We start from the raw sequence: 5,515 nt of genomic DNA on the forward strand, positions 1-5,515 counted from the left end.
TTCAGTGTCGACTTGACCGTCTGCATCGAAACCAAACTATTAGAGAATTCTGCTTTAACCGCCTGAAGCTCGCTCTTGATGGTAGCCAAATCATCGCCCAACATAGACCGCAACTCGGAGCGAAATATTTCCGCCAGATCTTTGCGCAACGTAGTTAGTATCTCGGTTTTAAGGGACTGTGTATCATTTGAAGTCGTCGCGAACTCGGTACACTCGTCCGGGCTGGCTGAATCCAGCTCTGCCGAGGACGTGCTTGTAGTAGCAGGCCGCTGTTGCGATGTCTGCGCGTTACTTCCTTTACTGCTTTTAGTTTTCATTTTTGTTGCAAGAAATGAAAAAAAATAAAACACCACTAACCAACACTACACCTAGACACTGAGTATTATGTGGAAATGTGCATAAGTATCGAAATATGGTCGAATTCTGCAGGAACCCCCACGAACACGTCTTACTCCATAGTTCGCCTAACCGGAAGTCTAAAGCTGTAGTTAGACATTTCTGCACCTCTATAGCAGTACCATTTGGAATCGCAAACCAATGACCCTTTCTAAACAGGTTTTCCAAATACTCCCCCAGTGGACTCTTTTCACATTTACATGGTTCTCAGAAGAGAAAGTCGTCATCGTCTATAGTCGCCAATAGGAGACTATGCCAAAATATATATTTTTTGTGTTCCCATTTGCTCAGAAAACAGAAAAAGGGGGTGGTGGAAATCCACTGTTTAATTCCCAGGACTTTCCAAGAGAGGAAGAAATATACAAAAATGTATTACGCCGGTCAGAAGAGAGAAAGATGTCAAATTTACCATCACTACCTAAGCAACTTAGTAACCCCATTGCAACACTGTTAGTTTTAGTGGTTTAATACAAGGGTAAAATAACACTAATGGTATTTTAACATGTTCACTACATATTTATATTTAAATATAAAAAAACTAAAGGATTCTAAATATTCTGAATTGTAAAAAGCTGCTTCTGAAGGTTTCTGATTGGCTTAATACACGCAGCCCATGTTCTGATTGATTTATCAGTTTAGCCTGTCAGAAATGTGGCCTACTTCAGTAATATTTGTTAGCTAATAGGGATGTTTTATAAGTGGTTAAAAAAAACAGTAACTTTAACATGATTTGAAATTTATTTACATGTGGTAAAAAAAATTGGATTATACTACAATTAAATGTGGTTACCTCTGGTGTCATACCACTCTCCATATGAGGATAGATGGCGAAGGGGTGTTGTTTAAGTTTGTACTCAACAGCATCAATGAACTCACGCTGAGCTTGACTTTGGGGATTCTGCTTTGAGTAACACATTTGATTTTTACTCAGTCTCTTCTGTGGGAATTTCACTGAACAAGCGTGATTCTGCATTCCAAAGACTGCAGGGGAGGGTCCACTCTTACACTGGATGAAGAGCTCTTTATGGACTGTTGGGTAACCATCTCTAAAATCATCCGGGCCTGGAGACAAAAAGCGCCATCTGCGACTGTCTAATGACCCAGATAAATGTTGCTTTTGCCTTAGATCCCTAAGATATTTAGTCTTTAGCCGTTCCTTAAACCTGAAGACAAAGACAAGAGTTGTGGTCATTTCTTTTATGCAGTACAAGATGAGCTCTGTAACTTAAAGGAATAGTTCACCCAAAAAAAAAAAAAACAATTGGCTGAAGATTTACTCACACTCAGGCCATCCAAGATTTTTTTTTTTTCTTCATGGAACAGTTTTGTAGAAATTTAGCATTACATCACTTGCTCACCAATGGATACTCAGCAGTGAATGGGTGCCGTCCCACCCAATACTGCAGAGGATCCATTGTTGAGCAAGTGATGTAAGTTAATGCTAAATTTCTCTGCATCTTGGATGGTTTGAGGGTGTCAATTTTAAAGGGGTCATATGATGCTTTTTTAAAGATCATTATTTTGTGTATTTGGTGTAACAGAATATGTTGACATGCTTTAATGTTCAAAAAACACATTATTTTTAAAATACTGTACATTAAATTTGAGGATGTACTTATATAAGGGTGCAAAAATTTATCCAAGCTCAGGCAAGAAAATGAACAAACAGGACTGAATGGAAATAAAGAGACATTCCCCAGGAGAGACTTGAGAGTTACCAAGTTAATATACAGTGAACATTCCCAAGAAAACCTGTTTTTATTTCAACGTTTTGAATAGCCTATAGATCAGTGGTTCTCAAACCTGTCCTGGAGTACCCCCAGCCCTGCACATTTTGTATGTCTCCCTCATCTATCACACCTGATTCAACTCAGCTCATTAATGGAGACTGCAAGACCTGAAGTGGGTGTGTCAGATATAGGGAGACATACAAAAAGTGCAGTGCTGGGGGTACTTCATGGAGAGGTTTGAGAACCACTGGCCTAGATGAAGGGAAAAATTAAGAAACCCTGGAATATGTCTTAATAAATGGCCAGTTTGTCACGTTAAAAATTAGTACAATTTAATTAAAAAGTTAGTTTTTAGTTACATTAGTAATAACTGATTTAGTAGCTAATTAAAAGGAAAATGATTGTTGTCGAAAGTGTGCAATTTACCAGGGGAACTTAATGTTCTCCACCTGTCCATTTTTGAAAGACATTTCAAAAACAGCTACTCTAAATGCTTGTATATTATATTTAAAACGTCTCAGGTGTGAGATTATCAACACAACGTTATTAAACTATCCCCATGTCACGGTCAAATCTGGACACTAGAGTGAGGTGCGTTGGTTCGGTTGCTATGGCAGCACAACAGACAGGCGCTCTGGTACTTGTAGTTCTTTAGTGGCTCCACTGAAGATAAGAACGCGTTGAAACCACAAGAGGGAGCTTTGTGATAATATTACAAATGAAATATCACAATTTGACCAAACGCTGATTACAGAACAAACATTTGAATTGACGAATCTGTACCCAAAAACCACTAGGTACCGTTGTTCTCACTGAAATTGTTTTTACTCTAATTTCACTTTTTAAATGTATTTTTGAATGTTTATCCTATGAGTGCACTGAAAAGCTGATATAACTGTATCATTTGTTTATTTTCATTTGTATTTTTTGAAGTGCAAAGAACAGGAAGAGATGGCAGTGGAGCTTGTGAGTAAAGAGATGTTTTTGCCTTTGAAATTTGTGAATAGTTTTGCATTGATTAGCTTGCTTGACTTACTCCCTGCATGAATGATTTGCTCTTAGCATGATGTGGAAACAACAACAGTGAGATTCTGCTAAGGAACCTTCTGTTGGCTCCATTGTGTTCCAATCTCCCAAATATCATTAAACCAGTGATCCTTCAGCTCAGTCAAGCTTGACAAAATAAGTTAATAATAATTCACAGTAACTATGTTCAAACTGGGCACTTGATAATGGTCTGAGTTCACACTTAAACGGAGGGGACAGTTAATGACTGTGGGGAGGCTCAGAGGATGCCCTGTTTTTCAGGCAGTTCAGTGTTGTTTATGGAACAGCTGTGGAAAAATACTGTCAGGCAGGCTATTCCAAACATTACAATAATGTCCTCAGCATGAGGAGATCTAAACATTCCCTGGAGAACACCCTTTTAGAGTAATTAAAACTTTCTCATCTAATCAGCTTTAGAAGATTCTCTACATTGGATACTTGGGAAAAGTACAGCGCGGCTGTTAGAAATCAGCATTAAATTCTGGCAATGTGTCAGCTTATGTTTTGAAATATGGAAATGAGTGCATTAAGTGTTTAGGGAGTGGAGAATCCTAATGGTATCTACGTGCCTGGATCACAGGATCTTCTCACACGTAGCTGTTTTGAGGTTAAACGTCACTTAGAGCTACTCTTATCCTCCTAAATGTAAAATTATGCACAAATTACTTTGACTTTCTGTCTTCTGTGGAAAACAAAAGAAGATATTTTGTGTCTCAATGTTTTTGATGTTGTTGTTTTAGGCCTCGTTGACTTTCTTCTTTAGTGTTCATCAGAAGAAAGAAAATCATTCAGGTTTGGATCATCAGTGAGTAAATAATGACACAATTTTCATTTTTGCTGAACTATCCATTTAAGTTCACACAAAAATAAAAATGTAAGGAACATTGTATTTACCCTCATGCCATCCAAGATGTTGATGAGTTTTTTTCTTCATCAGATTTGGAGAAATGTATCATTACATCACTTGCTCACCAATGGATCCTGTGCAGTGAATGGGTGCCGTCAGAATGAGAGTCAAAACAGCTGATAAAAACATCACAAGTAATCCACACGACTCCAGTCCATCGATCAATGTCTTGTGAGGTGAAAAGCTGCAATGTTCTTGTTTTGTAAGAAACAAATCCATAATTAAGGCATTTTAACTTTAAACTGTTGCTTCTGCCAAAATACCAAAAGTCCATAATCCTCAATAATGCTTCCTCCAGTGAAAAAGTCCATCCCCTGTCGTCCTCTCACATCAAAATCCACCAACATATTTGTTTAGATCTGTTTTAGACTGTTTTATCTGTAAACTGTGCTTGATCTGTTTTATATTTCTCTCCTCATTAAGACAAGATTACTTTTTTACTGGAGAAAGCAATATTATGAATAAAGGAAAGCTGCGTGTTTATAATAAACAATACATTCATTGATGGACTGGATTATTTGAATGAATTATTATGATGTTTTTATCACGGCACCCATTCACTGAGGATCCACTGGTGAGCAAGTGATGTAATTACTTTTTAGGGTGAACTATTCCTTTAAGTTACAATATGCATAATCTGAGTGAATCACAAGCTTCCAGTAACCGATAAGGAAGTTGACAACAGTTTGAAGGTTCATCAAACTCCCTTTCCCTTCCCAACCAAAATGAGTGAGTAAGGCTGACTAGTTTAATGTAAGCTTGTCTTGAGATCTGCAATCATGTGACACTTGTGCGTGACACCTTCAATGGAAGCTCTTTTAAACATTTGTGAGAGTAAACATAAAGTAAATTGAAATGCTGTGTTTGTTCTGCACACACTTACAGTAGAACAAACTTCACAGACTGTTCAGAATTAACGTGGTGGCGTGACTTGATTCCTGGAATCCGTGTGTTTTGAGGGTGTAGCCCGGTGACTCCTATACAGCCAGCAAGAGTTCAACATTAGATCAAATCCCTTTCACTCCATAGTTTATTCATCTGTTTGAACTCTTACACTCCTTCAGCTATGAAGTAATTCCTCGAATTGTCTCATGTGAATATAATTATATACATGTGAAAATAATTAATACAGCATGTACATTACACTACCGGTCAGTAAGGTTTTTTGATACTTTTATTCAGCAAAGATGCATTAAATTAACTCGAAAGTGACAGTAAAGACATTTGTGACCCTGGAGCACAAAACCAGTCTTAAGTCGCTGGGGTATATTTGTAGCAATAGCCAAAAAAACTGGGTCAAAATTATTGATTTTTCTTTTATGCCAAAAATCATTAGGATATTAAGTAAAGATCATGTTCCATGAAGATATTTTGTAAATTTCCTACCGTAAATATATCAAAACTTAATTTTTGATTACTAATATGCATTGCTAAG

At 37.3% G+C, this 5,515-nt stretch overlaps 1 pseudogene; it reads right to left on the reverse strand.

The window, feature by feature from the left end:
• LOC107756260 (protein FAM47E-like) overlaps window positions 1-5,515 on the reverse strand; it is a 21,719-nt pseudogene that overhangs the window by 7,801 nt on the left and 8,403 nt on the right.

Source organism: Sinocyclocheilus rhinocerous, unplaced genomic scaffold (genome assembly GCF_001515625.1).
Source record: "Sinocyclocheilus rhinocerous isolate Xijiao unplaced genomic scaffold, SAMN03320098_v1.1 scaffold1043, whole genome shotgun sequence".
NCBI classification, from domain to species: domain Eukaryota; kingdom Metazoa; phylum Chordata; class Actinopteri; order Cypriniformes; family Cyprinidae; genus Sinocyclocheilus; species Sinocyclocheilus rhinocerous.